General features: G+C 35.5%; 1 protein-coding gene across 9 annotated transcripts in view; it reads left to right on the forward strand.

Moving 5' to 3' along the window:
- Positions 1 to 16,449, forward strand: part of LOC124638100 (transient receptor potential cation channel trpm) — a 248,595-nt gene that overhangs the window by 116,110 nt on the left and 116,036 nt on the right. The window lies entirely within an intron of this gene.

A 16,449-nucleotide genomic window follows, 5' to 3' on the forward strand; every position in this document is an offset into this window, starting at 1 on the left:
TTATGACTAAGTTATTTAATTATTCTCGTCATTTTGCTATGATATTGCACTATTTTTGCTAGGTGCATTAAAATCTGGGGTTTTACCGGAATACTGGCTAATTATTTAAAAATAACTACATTCAAGTCACCATAATCTACCTTTTCCCAACTATGTTGAGGTCGGCTTCCTGTCTAACCGGATGCAGCTGAGTACCAGTGTTTTACAAGCAGCGTCTGCCGATCTGATCTCCACAACCCAGTTCCTTAGGCAGCCCAATACCTGTGGAAAGACAGTTCGTCAGACTTTTTGGCTTCTGACTATCTGTAACTGCACTCAAGTAACAATTTGCAAGAACCATACCTAGATATTGTTTAATTTCCACTCAAAAACAAAAATACAAATTCAGGCAAAACTACAAGCCCGCGAATCGATCGACTGTCCTAAATACTCTATCTACTATTCATTCCTAAAAATATCATTGCAACTTTATTATCAAATTAGGGAATAAGAATTACAATGCAGTTTTTAAAAAAAGAATATATACATTCAAGATCACCACAAACAATCTTACAACAGGCTGCAAAACAAAAGAATGTGTAATACATATGTGCACTGATTTCAAAATTAAATCTCAGCCAATCTACTTTCGATACGTAACACCGTAAATCCCAGCAAACAAGCAAAGAAAATACTAAGCTTTACTACCAGTCTGTGTACAAACAAATATCTTTACTTATTCCCTCTATTTTACAGCGTGTTCAGTAAATACGGGCTGGAGGAAGACCGGGGTTACTTCTCACCCCGGGTGGCGAACACCCTGTATCATGGAGAATAAAATGACTGGCGGAGGTGCCATAACGGAAAATCGCCTAAGAAAATAGCGCGCCAAAATGCGGGTGTGCGGGGGACGAGGAACGTTACTGTTTTCGCTCTTATACGCCTTTTTTGGACCTGACTATATTTTATAATACCAAAAATCGTTGACAGATGTCTCAAAGAACCCAATCGCCTCATTAGTTCACTCGTTTTAGTAATGTCCACCGTACGAATTTGACCTAGAAGAAGGCGCCTGACCTATCTCCGCTCATCTCTTACTCCGTGTCCCGTATAAATTCCGAACTATATTTTAATAATGTATATTCAGAGCCACCCCTGGTGCGATGTGTCATTTGTTTTAGCTGAAGTAGGTAGTTTAAAATTCCGTTTAAAACTGTAAACTGTGTAATATTTTTGCGAAGTGCTGCGTTCGCTTTATCGTCGCTTCTGTCAGCAGACTAGCAGTATACTGCCAGGGGATTTCATTTAAGAGTATCAGGTTTATGTACTCAGTTTACTAGGTACGAATTTGTAAAATATAGTATGTGTGTAGCTCAAACATACACTCAGAATTGGTGTAAAAACGAAGCTCAAAAACAAATGCATATCGCAAACCAAACAAAAAGATCCCGTAATCCTTTTTCACACCCTTTATAATGACCAGTTACAAACACCCTACAATTAAAAAAGCAAAACAATTAAGCTATCAGGGTTGCCTCTCGTGCAACACCAAAGTAAAAGTTATGAATGATGTGGCTTTAAAAAGCCCTAAGTTGATGCGTGGTAGCGACAACCCCTTAATTATAAGTAAGTTACAACATAATTAGCGGGACCAACCCTTTATCTCGGCTCGCAAGTCTGTTTCTAATTTAGGAAAGCCGCAGAGTAATTACTGCAGCTTTTCTGGGCAATGTGGTTTTATAGTACCTTAATGAAATATGAGTTGCACCGTTGGTTTAGGCAACTGTATTGAGTTTTATTTAATAAATAAGGGCTATTTTTTGACTTAAATAGGTTCATTCTGTAAGTAATTGAAGAGAAAATGCGTGGCCGGTAAACCAATGATTTTGAAATGACTTCCATCCAACACCGATGAAACTGCTAGCAAACAAGCAGCTAATTATAAAACAATAGAAAATCAATTGTGTTTCGCGTATATCTGCGCTCCGGCATACAACGGATTAAGATGGAAACATACCTCCGTGGAACATGCAGTATTATCTTCTATGTTACTAAAATTAGGCAAAATTCACCACCTTTGGAGAATGAGCATTCGCAGGTACCAAAAACAAGACGATGTTTTCGTAAAGTAATGACATACAGTGCCGCTTTCACTACTTACTACATATCTTCGGAACACTGAAAATACTCGGACCACGGACATCCAACAAATCGGAAGCTATCTTCAAAACAATGCCATTACGAACACCAAGTACAAAGGTTTGCAATAAAAATGGCTGCTATAAAAGTGTTGGCAAATAGTTGTGACCAACAGATGTACTCGAAGTTTGCGCAAACAGTTTAGTTAGCTTTGTTTCATATTTATGTCCTTAGTATTTTATGGTTTGCGAGATGTTGTCATATTGTGTTAGTGATGCAATACTGGTGCTCATAGGCATCTGATAAGACCTGGAAGCCGACTTCAGTATAGTTGGGAAAAGGCTAGGCATATGATGCTTATTTGAATCAGTGGATTGAAGTAAAGTTTGGGACATACTCTAAGACTACAAAAGAGCGCTTTTACAAAAGATTTCATTGAAACATAATTAAGACCTGGCAAAACGTGGGTTTTATAGTTTAGAACGCTTCATAAAATGTTATGTAAATTACGTCTATTACCGAAAAAGTTCCAGTTATTTTAAGATAGCGAATACTGTTAAGTACCTACCTATTCGAATAAAATAGATAGGAATAATACTCTAGACTATTTCTGAAAAAAATATACATATTTCAAGTAATAAAAAGAACACTTCTTCATGTCATCATGTTGTTCCCAAGTATTCAGTCATCTAAATGGCAAATTACATATTAAACAAATGAATTATTTCAACTAATTCCTTCAGTCATTTCAATAATATTTTGACCATGTTTACTTTGGCCTTTTGAAATCTAATCTTGATACCTTTAATTACTCTATAGGTGCCACCCACACGGCATCAAAAAGTTGGTCTACCTCTAAAACCTATTTGAAGTGTTAATTTAACTTTTTGAAAAGGTCAAGTGTCTAGTACTTCGTTAATTGCCCCGTCTTTAAATATTCTGTTCTGTTTATTATTCATATTTTCTTATTAGAAAAAGTGATGTCTGAAATATCCCTTCTAAAAGGTATGCTGTATTCACTTCACAAGTAACTATGTCTTTCTGTCTTCTACTCTTTGATTGAAGGAATGAAAAGCATTGAGGAGAAATCTGATAGAAAAAAAAACCGGCCAAGTGCGAGTCGGACTCGCCCACGAAGGGTTCATACCATTATTTATAAAACGGACAAAAAAATCACGTTTGTTGTTTAGGAGCCCCCAAAATATTTATTTAATTCTAGTTTTCAGTATTTTTTGTTATAGCAGCAACAAAAATACATCATCTGTGAAAATTTCAGCTCTCTAACTATCACGGTTCATGAGATACAGCCTGGTGACAGACGGACGGACGGACGGACGGACAGAGGAGCGAAAACAATAGGGTCCCTTTTTACCCGTTGGGTACGGAATTCTAAAAACGTTTATAGCAATAGCAGTTTCAGATTAAGATTCTTTAACCTATCTATCTATCCCTGGTTTTGCGATTAGAGATTGAATTTTGAAACTAGCTCCAAATAAATTAAGACTCAATCCGTAACCACGTCGAAACGGACGGCTTCATCCAACATTCTTTTGTTATCAAACCCATGTAAAGGTTTTCAGGCAAACTAAATAATTCAGGAGGGTTAAATCGTTCATGAACATGTCCTATACCCGGGTTGTAATTTATTAAGGAGATGCCTGTTGCGGGACATGACTTCCTTCTCAACAACTCACTGGGGAACGGTGAAAGGTAGGCGTTTTCGGAGCACCTGTTTTTTTTAAACGGTTGCTTAATAAAGCAGGATAGGTGCAGAAACGAACAAACTTACTTTGTAGATATGAGTGTTGATTATTATTTAGTATGTCATAGGAAAGAGGGGAAGGGTCGTCCAAGGTATAGCTACATCAAGCAAATTAAAGAGAAGGTGAATGTTGTGAGTTGGCGCTAGATAGGCGTAAATCGAAGGAGCTGCACCGACAACAGCTGGGCTCTTAAATTGATGAATGAATGAAGTCATAGTGTAGTGATAAGGGGTCCTTTATATGGGAAATCATTAAATGACTCGCTCAGGTATCAGACTTTGACCGAGTAAGTAAAATCCAGTTTTCTTTCTTCTGGAGCGTCTTGTATTCCAGGTTCATGATAATTCTTTCGAATAATCCTGTAGCATGTTGTAGAGCTACCACAAGGCTTTCTGAGGTCAACAAAGACTTGATAATTTTCGAACCCCTTTGAACAGTTTTCCATCTAGCAGTACTCTGTACTTACCATACAATTTGTAGCAAATATTTCTGATTAACTTCATTACTTGGCGCGTATTATGTTTTTGTTGGTTCCACGAACAGCCTGACTGATTCAATTCCGTCGTAATTTCGATCTGACGGCCGACGAACGGAGAGCCTTTATTCAATTTGACGTGCTTGAGTATGTGCAAGTGTTGTCAACTTGGAAATAACAAGTGGCTTACATAATGTTCGTAGATATACTTAAATCTTGAAGGTTATGTCGTGGTGACCTTGTGGGTAAAGAACCAAACTCTCGAGTATGAGGGTGTGGGTTCGATTGCAGGTCAGGTAAGTACCAATGCAACTTTTCTAAGTTTGTATGTACTTTTAAGTATATCTTAGACACCAATGGTTGATAAAAAAAGGTGAAGGAAAACGTCTTGAGGAAACCTGGACTATAAAGTCTGAAATCAGCAACCCACATTGAGCAAGCGTGGTGATTAATGCTTAATCCTTCTCATGTCAGAGGAGGCCTGTGCCCAGCACTACAGTGCACAGTTAAAAGTATTCCCCACTTTTTAATGTTTCTTCCTCTTTAATCACTCTATCTATTAAAAAAAACCGCATGAAAATCGATATGTTTATGTACTTACCTTATGTACTCCCCTAATGTAATTCCTTATGTACTTCCTTAAGTACTCCTCTTATGTACTTCCTTATGTACTTTCATTATGTACTCCCCTTATGTACTTCCTTATGTACTTCCATTATGTACTCCCCTTATGAACTTACCTTATGTACTCCCCTTATATACTTCCTTATGTACTCCTCTTATGTACTTTCTTATGTACTTCCATTATGTACTAACTGCGTTATCAGTTTTCTGAAAAATCACATGAAAAACTTTTCAAAACGCCCACGGACTTCCTAACAAGAATTGGTCCAAAATAACGTTTGTTTTGATGCTAGTAACAGACTACAGTCATTAAAAACCATTTCTTTTTTTTTTTTTTATTATTCACAGTAAGCTGAAAATCAGCACTTTTCGAACGTCAAAACAAAAGACAGCCCCCAAAACGCCCGCCCTTCACCACTTCCTATGTGTTTTTGCTGGCTGGATGCATTGAAATACACGTGAAGTGCTTAAAACCAAGATTTCGCATAGGTGTCCGCTTGTTTTGCAAAAGAGCTTATATTGGCATACATACTTTTGCGATTCCAATTATTTTCGATTTAGAAAACAATAATGATACCATATTGTTTTTTTTTCTGAACATCGAATTAAGGAAAAATCTGCCGAATCATGCGCATGAGTGAACAACGCTTGTTTTTAATGGTTTCTTGTCTTTGAGGATTTACAAAATAAAATTGTTTTCCGTGTGTTTTCTTGCCCAATGAATTGACGATCCAATTTCATTTTGTTTTTCTTGGGTTTGTTATTCTCAGCTTATAGATTCTTTCTTCCTCATGGATACATTTTCGAGATATATATATGTTAGATTTTTTATTTATTCAAAGCAAAACACCGTGGATATAATGTGAATGATAAATTCGTGGCCAAGCAATTACTTAACGTTATGTCATATTTTTAAAATATACAATTTTGATTTGATTTGCTTGTTTCTCGATAGGAATCTTCTTACTCCAAGTTAATCTTGGAAACAAATGTCAAATTATTCTTATCACCACCGAGAAGATTGAAAAAGTTTTAATGACCCAAGTTCTGTGCAAACCATTAAAATAAACTAGCCCCTTAGATTTTTATCTATAGCCAATACCAATTTACGGCCAATTGCATTGTCTAGACTCGGGACGAAGAAAAACTTTTCAAAATTGGAGTCCAAACTTTTTAAAGGCATCTTTGGATCATGTTCAGGTATTTCTTTTCTTGAAGTTAGCGAATGGTCGAAGTTTGAAAATATTTTATACTAATGATTTCGGGTTAAGGAACCCATTTAAGAACTTGATGACGCACGTGAGAGTGAAGCATCTGCACGTACAATTTGACTTTTAGTAACTTTTAAATGTGGAGTGGCTCGTGTGTCATAATTTACACTCACGTCACTTAACCAACACATATGGCATATCTATAACGATTACAATTCTCGTTTGTAAAAATAAATTCTTATAAAATGCGACGCATAAAAATACTATATTATCATTTGATTTATCGGCATTCATTAATATATCACCGTGATACAATATAGTCTATGTTACTCGAGAGGAGTGAACGTTTCCAAAAATGAAGATTTTTTTTCAAATCGTGCGCGATAAAGCGTAGATAAAGATAACTTCTTCATAATAAATTGGCTGGATAAATTGCTTAGCTTGTAGTATTTACATAGGTAATATAAGAAGAAAATGTACAAATTGCATTTCTTTTCAAAACAAGCTATCGTTTACTACCGATCCAATAAGTGTTTGCGAGCGATACGAAGTTTAATAAATATTGAAAACGCTCCACAATTTTCCTTCCTTGGATTGAACTTAGCGTTCAACTGTTATCTTATTTTAATACTTTTCTTTTGATTACAAGTTTAAAATTCATTTACGATTTAATGGTGAGCTTTGGATTTTATTATTTTTGTTTAGCAGGCTTTTGATTTATAAAGTCTGACAACCATACTTACCGAGGGTTGCCCAGGTAAATAGGTCGAGGAGGTCAGATATACAGTCGCTCCATGTAAAACACTGGTAATCAGCTACTTACGATTAGACAATATAGATGGGAAACGGGAAAAAGCTAGGCAGATGATGAGTTTAGAACTTTTCAAGTTGTACCTATATTTTATTCTTTTGTATTCTTTTGTTTGAATTGTTATGAAGATTTTTTGAAAGATTTAATATAATATTTTAGTAATTTGGTTTTCTTTACGAAAACTTGAGATGCACTTGACTTTAGAACAAAGGAATGAAATGTTCATAATAAGATCGCAGCCGATGCCCGAAGCAGTGCTACATAAAAACAGGCCAAGTGCGTGTTGCGGACGAATGGTTCCGCACCATTATTGTAACGGCCAAAATCACGTTTCCTATTATAGAGTCCCGTAAGATGTTATGTACAATTTTTAGTATTACTTGTAATACCGGCAACAATAATACATGCTCTGTGATGATTTAGACTGTCTAACTATCACGGTTCAAGAGATACAACCTAGTGTCAGTTGGATGTAGAGTAGAGTCTTAGTAGTAAGGTTACCGTTCTTCCCTTTGAGTAAGGAACCCTAAAAAAAACCTTATTCTTTCTCAGGGGTCGTTTGTATTTGGATTTTGAGCGCACACTCCATTTGCTGCCCAGTCGCAAAGATTTTTCTCCTTGAGAGAATTTTCAGGTAAACTCAAGTGATTTGTTAGGTCGATGCAAAGAACACAGAGGCTATAAAATATAAAGGTTCTTTTTTATATTGTTTTGTTGTGTTTAAGACAGGTTTGAAGAGGTTTTTTCTGTTTATAAAGCATCTACTTGAAATGTTTGAAAGAAAATAGTTTCAGCGGTGTTTTCCTTTGTTTTATTTCATTGCCAAAAAAATGGGATTGAATTTAAATTTTCTCAGCATCATTGTCATATAGACAGAAGATATATGCCGATATTTTTCGCAGGTAACCAACCTACATATTTTATAAAAATAGGTTGAATCCTGTAAAAATGTTTGACCTTGTTTAATAACAATCATTAGGTACACTAACAGTACGGGCCCCCAAAATGTACGACCACCGTAAACAAGCTTAGGGATCTAATTTTGGACCTCATCAAAGAATAACGCGGGTTTGGCCACACCTTAGCTTATATATTTCAACCCCTGAGAACCGACCTTAAAACAAAACATCATGCACACGACTTAATACTTTTTCACTACATCCATTGCTGGGATAAGCAACAAGAAGTAGAGGTAGTGTGAACAAAACAAGCAATGGATTTTAAAATAGGAATAAAGTCGTTGTTTTCAAGCGTTTCATAATGAACAGGCTTGTTCAACATGGGCGCTCATTTGATTCAATATTCAGTGATGTAATTAAAACAAAATTGACTGCGTGACTTGCGAGTGGGCCCTGTTTGACTCGTAAACTGAGGAATTCGTGTGCCTAAATATGCGGTAGTTTTGGGGGCTTTTAGTTTTAGTTTCAGCGCCATCTTGTTTTTGTAGGGTTGCGGTGTACAAGTTTTACGCTTAGTTGGTCTTAATGAGGTTTTTGAGTAAGAGTTAGAAATCGTACTCCTGTTTACGCTAGCCTCGTGGTTAAAAGTAGTCTTTCCTCGATATATAGGCTATCTAACACTGTTATTTTTTCAAATTGTTTCAGTAGTTCCTATGATTAGCGCGTTCAAACAATCAGCTACACAACTTAAACTGTATAATGGATTTGTGATCTCTTAGATTTCACTTTACACACTACCATTTTAATTTAATTTATTACTATATTGTTAAAATTATCAATGTTCTTGAAAAAATACTAAGTCCTTTATTACATTTTAGCGTAAGGTCAAGAAACTACATCAGCATACAAACTAGCACTGAAAGGGTAAGGGTACGGCACCACCTGTTACTCTAAGCGTTGAGACTTGTGGCTTAGCGTCGCGACGCCCGACTGACAACCACTTACACTATCTTGATTAAATGTTCTAAATGTTATTTTTAGAATTAGAAGAGGTAAAATATATTAAATTAGTGATATTACAATGCGGTACGGTTAAAATTCACATCAAAGTAATATTAAAAGCGTGCGTTTGGATGTTTGTTACCCTTTTTCGCAAAAACTACGTAACGAATTTTGACAAAACTTCTGAAAAGTATCGGTAATACATTTACTATGGTGCGAGTACACATAGGAAGTGGTGAAGGGCGGGCGTTTTGGGGGGTGTCTTTTGTAAATTTTACCTTCAAAAAGTGCTGATTTTCTGCCTATTTTGAATAAATGACTTTTGATTTTTGAGAGGTAGTGTCCTATGTCATGCGAGTGAAAACGGAAGACAAAATCCTAATTATAAATCATGTTCGAGTTATATATAGATAGACTGATTTTATAAGACTGAGCTGATTTAAATAAAATTAGGTAGAGGTAGGAAGGTACACGATTTTAGTAGGTACTGCTTTTTAGATGCATGTGAAAATGGTCAACCTATACAATTCGAGGCTATAAAAAGGACCAATCTTTTATTCTAAACATAGTCGAAGTCTGTATATCTTTTGGGCGCGCCATAAACTTGGAATCCATGAATACAAAGTCTGAGGACATCAATCCTGTATTTTAAGGAAAAGTGGGGTACTTTGCTTTGGCAACGATCAATTGGCTTGGAGGTTCGTTTTATGGGTATTTTGGGGAACATAGAAGAGAGCAATATTTTTATATGTGGTGTTAGAAGTAGGTAGATACTTACCTACTGAATTAGAACAGTGATATATTCTCGGATTAAGATGTTTCAGTGTGTAAGATTGTTATATAGGGAGAGCTTCAGTGAGCTTGTTAATAATAATATGTATGTTAGTCTTGAAAGTAATGTATCTATGAGCCTGAAAACAAAAATGGTATTTTGATTTGATTTAGTAAGTTTTACTGAAAGAAAGTAATTGAATGAATAGCTGAAATTCAACGGTCCGTTTTTTTGTTTTATCATTGTTATAGTCAGCAATAATTCGTTTATTTATAGACAGAAGTAGCAGCACGTAAAGTAACACTTTAAAAGTTAATCTTTTCTTAAAAACTGTTTACGTATTTATATCAAAAACATCTGTAGTTATAACCTTTATAAACTTTAACGTTTCTTCTAACAAAGGTCCAAAAAGTGCGAAGTTTCGAGCAAGTTTTGTTCTCACTTTATTAAACGTTTTTCTGAACTAAAGTTTGTTTTGTAGTTTTTGATATCTCAGCGTTCATGTCACGACGTCTTGTTTTTTTGAAATTTCTTGTGATATTTTGCTATTTTTGTATCATCAGAGTTTGTGAAAAATGATGGAGGTATTCTATTTGGAACTAGCTTTTTTGATCGACCATTAAACTATGATGTATGAGGTTTCCTTTACGACCTACTAAAATCATTTTTTTTTTGCAACTGCTTAACAAAGGCCCATGAGAAAGTGAAGGATACGACGTTGCTTAAAAGAGCCTGAAGTACAGCACGCTTCTAAGGAATGAGATTCCAATTTACCGACAAATACTCACACACAATAAAAATAAATACAAACTATAATTGGAATCTGCAAATATTCCTGGCAATGCAGAAAATTCTAGAGCTAATTGCCATCATTAAAAGTAAGTACCAATAGAGTTAGCAGTAAATAAAATGAGCGGTATATGGCTGTGCTGCGGTAGCATTGTAACTGGTAAAGCCTGGGATACCTCACCTGTATGACTCTGAAATGCGTAGAGATATATATGTGTACTAGATGTGGTAGTGTAGAACGAGTATGGCGTGAATGAGCGCTTCCAGCCTTGTTATAGTAAAGTCGCGTAAGTTAGTTCAATGTTAAGCGATTTTAAAAGTTCACATCAATACCTCTAAGGAGAAACAATCTTTGGAGCTGAAAAATCATGACATGATCCAGGCCGCTGCTGGTGCAGCGAAAGGCATTGTCAGACTTTTACTGGCTAAAACCCACCCATGTTCCTTCTACAATTCTTCGCGTACTAACTATTATCAACGCTAATCACTTTCCCTTTTCTCTTTAATCAAGTATTGAGATAAAGACATAGTTCCCAAAAAACCTGAAGTTATTTGTATCGTGATAAAGAGACAGCCTCATCCATCCTCCGAGCCTTTTCCCAACTATGTCGGGGTCGGCTTCCAGTCTAACCGGATTCAGCTGAGTACCAGTGCTTTTACAAGAAGCGACTGCCTATCTGACCTCCTCAACCCAGTTACCCAGGCAACCCGATACCCCTTGATTAGACTGGTGTCAGACTTACTGGCTTCTGACTACCCGTAACGACTGCCAAGGATGTTCAATGACAGCCTAAAGAGACAGCCTCATCTAGAATTTTCTAGCATTCAATTCTGACCCAATTCCCGTGGCCTGGCGGGACATTTGTCAGGCTAATGCAAATGCCAGTACCGGGATGTGGCGACTTAATAAAATATTAATGGACCACGCATTAGATGACTGTGGTGTTCTGCTCTTAAGATCTCAAAGACGATGAACAATGGAAGATGTACGGGAGGGATGAACGGTGAGGAGGACGGATGAGTCAACAGTTTTGTGGCTCGTGTCTTGTGGGAAGTTTGGGATGAGGTAAGATTTTAATAGCTAAGTTTGTTTTTGTGTTAAGGGGTCGCAAAGTTTTTAAATTGAAGTTATGACTAAAATGGTTTTGTCACCAAATTCCAATAAAATCGTAATTGAAAGCGATATAATTGCCATATTGTCTTTAGATTCTTGGACGTCCAATAATACGTTCTTAAATTCTTCTCCTCCCAAAACAGGTGTTACATTTCAAACCATATCCTTTTCGACTTTGTTCCACGATTCACCGTTGCTCCTCAGATATTTGCATTCGAAGACTCGAAGACAGCGTGACTTCATATTAAAAATAGTTCAGATTTTGAGCCAACTTTATGCGAACTTAGATCATTTGAGCGAGTGGCTCCTAAATTCTAAACGGGCAGTCACATAGCATCAAAGACTATAAAACCACTTGACTGCACATACAGTGCCCCGACGCTCGCCAAACGTTAGTGATTTTGCGCGTACTATAAGGCTACGATCAGTACGATCCTTTAGTAGCGACCAAGTCTATGACCTGCGAACACGCTAAATTTTTGAGGATTTTATTTAGTAAAAAACCAAAAATAATGCCTACATGCGCGATGAAATGGTGCGGGAAACGATCCAGGACATCTAGTTACAAAAAGGATGGCATCGGCAAATATCAATACCATTTGGCTTTGATTTAATTATATTACGAAATACCACAGGGGTCTATTTAAATTGGTGGTTGGTGAACCGCGCTCACGCTCGTTGATGTCTTTTGGAAAAGTCCCTTACTTTCATTAAGAAATTCTAATACGTCCATCTCTTTCTTGCCCTTTGTATTCCTATCGATGAAATTTGGGCTGTTACCTTTAAGGATGAAGTGGATATCGATAATAGTAAAAAAAATATTTTCATTTTAGATTTTTTAAGATTCCAGAAATATAGAAAATTGGTCCCCAATAAAATACAGTGTTGTTTGCTCGGGGCACTTCACTCCCAATTGTTTTGAATATTTAAAACAATGCCGACGTTTATTTAGTTCAGCGATTCCAACAATGTTTTCGCCTATCTTAGTAAGTTTTTATAAACCTCATCATTTTGGAATAATTACATCGTGTACCTATTTAAAATATATCATGAAATATGTAGACGTTCGATTATCGTTTTTTACCAAAAACAATCAGGACCCTAAAACATTAATTCGAAAAACTTATACTAAATTAATACATTTTAAGAATCAATAATTTTCTTGTATGGAGGTCTTTTTTGTAATAGACTGATTTTTATTAAATATTCTTATACAATTTTTATTGAGTATTTATTACTACGATGAAATACATTTTATCGATATTTTTTAATTGAAAGAGAGCAATCCCTTGCTGAGCGTACTCATGCAATTCGACCTTGAACTGACCAATAGTAGCCGCGGATTATGCCGCGTCCCCCGGCCCGCAGCGGTGAGTCGTGTTCTTAGAAGAAATTGGCGAGTGCGCCCTCTAGTGGTTATTTACTTTATGCATAGCATAGATTATATTTTCTTTTTATTGGAGCTAGACTTTTTAATGTCTTTTGTTTCAAATTGAAACAAAATTGGAACAGAAATTAAACAAAGAAACGAAAGTGAAAAAAGAAACGAACCAAAAGCTATGTTTAATTTTGTATTTAGAAATTCAATCAAATTGTTTGTTTAGCAGTTTAGTTTAATGAGCAAGTCATTATTTTTTTATTTGTCATAAACTATAATAAGTCCCTTGTACTAGATGCCCTGTTTCAAATTAGGTTCTAAACAGACACTATTTGTATTCAAACATTAATTTCAACACTAAATGGTACCAAAAACACATAAATAAAAAAAAAATAATAATAAAATATTTATTTCATCCACTTATGTATAAAAACAGAACAATTTTTGGAATTAACCTTTAAGCAAATTTTTGCTTGTGATAGGTAGTTCCGCATTTCAAGATTACAGTAACTGTAGGTACATACATAAATGTGAAAAGAAGTCCTGGAAATAGTTGGATAAATAATCCAAAACAAAGTATAAATAAAGAAAAAACAAAGTAAAGTTTAGTTTTAGATTTCGCTCTCTGTGTGTGTGTGTGTGTGTGTGTGGGGATGTGTAAGTGTGTATGTGAGTTAATGTGTGTGTGTGTGTGTATGTGCACTGTGTATGTTTGGGTCGATGTGCGTTTTCAACTATGTAACTGTATGTAAAATTAACATACGTACTACATCTAAATAGAAGCTTAAACCATAATTTTAGGTGTATAAGATTTAAGCTCACACTAAATTAGTTTGGCTTGCATGCAAATAAATTTTAATTAGAACATGAACATAAATATGAATGAGAGACTTGGGAATTCAAGTGAAACATAAATTACTTAGTTACTAGTTTAATTAGAGATTAATTAATTTTTCGTGATTAAAATACTGTATGCACTGATTTGACAGTCTTTCTGAAAAGATTTTTCTAAACAAGGAGATTTGGTAGATAAATGTAGGATCAGACTTTGCCAGACGTACAATTATTGCTAGCTAACTATTAAAAAAACATCCGAATTGAGAACCTTTTTCTTTTTGGGAAGTCGGTTGAGAATAAGAAAAATATTCTATCTTCTCCAATAAACGCCTCTTTTCTTAAAAATAAAAATAAGTATAACTACTACGTGTCGCACGTAGTGGGTAAACTTTTTCAACATATTCAACAAAATTATTTCCACTCAAATAAGTTTATCCAGACGAATGAAATTGGTATATCTTTTCAGGAACCATTCGAAACGGGAGACATCGCGTTTACGTTATTTTTACAAAAATGAATGATCCTTTATTGTATGACAAGTCTTTATTATTTCAACCTGTTGGATTCTGCTTATTTTTTATTTCTTTTTCAAGAGCAGAAAAATGGTTTCTAAGGGTTGAGTTATGAAAATTGGTGTTGGTAAAAATGGGGTCTAATTTTGGACGATGTAGGAAATATGAAGGTATGAAAATAGAAGTCGTGAATTGGGCTTATTTTGTGACATTTTTGCCACAAATAAATGTTAAATACCTACATTTATTTGTGGCAAAAATGTTACATGTTATGTTACATTATGGAGCCTCTTAGTTACTTTAACATAACACATACTTTTTTATACTCAACAAATATAGATTTGCATTTAAAATATTCACAAAATTCATGAATAAAAACGATTTGTCTACACTAATTAGATTTATTTTATTGTTTGTTGGTACTGCAAAATCTCCGTAACTATTGAACTGATTTGAAAAAGTCTTTTACTTTTGGAAAGCTACACTATTCACGAGTGACATCTATAGGCTATGCTTTTTCCGGGCAGAAGTACCCCCAGGACGTGGGTGAAACTGCGAGAAGACAGATAGTTATACATAAGACAACTTAGAACATTTTTCATGCGTACGAACTGCAAACGCATAACAGTGTCCGAACAAAACGCTTGTGGGCACGTAAAAGCATTTTGTGTTGGCGTGAATATTTGATGTTAACATCAAACAGGCAACTTACCATCACTCATTGTTTATTCAGTCCCCTGCTCATTAGGTCTCAAACCCACCGGTGTGTAACAAATATTCGCAGCTCTTTAAATTGTTAATTTTGTTAAGCCACTTCGTGGGTAACGAGTGAATTGGTTGGTTAACTGTTTGATTAACAGGCAAGGCGGGTTTTACGCAGTTTCCCATTAATTATAAGATTACTACTTACTTTTTTAATACCTCATGTGTTTCTCGCCTGTGAAACGCGTTTCAATTTAGCCCTCGTTCAGAGTATATGAGGACTCGGTACATAAGTATAAAAGTATAAAATTTCATTATGTAGGTACAAACTTTTTGTTATCACAATTCATATGAACAAAGACTCCCGTTACCTTGGAGATAATGCAAAAAACAATGGAAAATTATAATGAAAAACAAGATTTAATAAATTGTTAATTAAAAAAGGGCTTTTTGCAAATAAAAGGTAAAACTTGGACAAAGCGTTATCGGGTCTGGATGCAATGAATTGAAGTGATGAATGGAGTCGTGAAATGGGAACATAAAGCCAAGTAGGTACCACGGAATAAGGAAGAATGAGCAGAGATGCCATAGCGCAGGTAGGTCAGGCGCCTTGTTCTAGGTCACAAAGCGTGACCAAAACGATCAGATAAAAGTGAACTAACGAGGCTCTTTGACTCAACTGTCTACAAATTTAGGTATTACAAAAAAATATCGTGTCCAAAGAAGGCGTCTAAAGGCGAAGACAGTAACGTTCCTCGTCCCCCGCACTCCTGCATTTTGGCGCGATACTTTCTTAAGAGATTTTCCGTTATGGCACCTCGGCTATTTATTGTGTTCTCCATGCCACGTACCCACTGGCCCGTAACACCCGTAACGTGTGAAATATTGGCTCATTCTACCCTGGAATTAATTGCGATAGTTAGATTATGGATACAGAGAAGTTCTAGAAACTTTGTCTGTCTGTGTGGGCGTTATTAGTCTGTAGTACTGAAATTCCTTTCAAGATGTTACCTAATATATATGTTCTGTTCTGTATTAATATTAAGTACGGCTCAAAATGATGAGCCTTGCAAGTCGTAAAAGCAAACCCTTGTGGCTTCCTTTGTTGTAAAACTTTGGTATAATCTTTGACATTGTTTTATTAACTAAGATATAAAAAAACTATTTAAACCTAAAACATTTTCAATAAATATCTTATTATTTTTAACTTATTTAAAGGTCCTAAAGGACCAGTAGGAATTTTCCAGGGGTGAAATGGCTAGAAGAAAAGCGCCAATCACAAAAAGAGAGCCCTAAGCCGTCATACACCTTTACTCTCAATAATGCAATAAGCATTTTTCACGAGTCGCCGAGGCAAGAGAAAATTTAACAAACTATTTTCGAAATAAAGGAAACTATTAATTAATCTTGCAGCTACCGTCAGTCTTCGTATGACGTATGAT

The sequence above is a fragment of the Helicoverpa zea genome, chromosome 17, assembly GCF_022581195.2.
Source record: "Helicoverpa zea isolate HzStark_Cry1AcR chromosome 17, ilHelZeax1.1, whole genome shotgun sequence".
Classification (NCBI taxonomy): domain Eukaryota; kingdom Metazoa; phylum Arthropoda; class Insecta; order Lepidoptera; family Noctuidae; genus Helicoverpa; species Helicoverpa zea.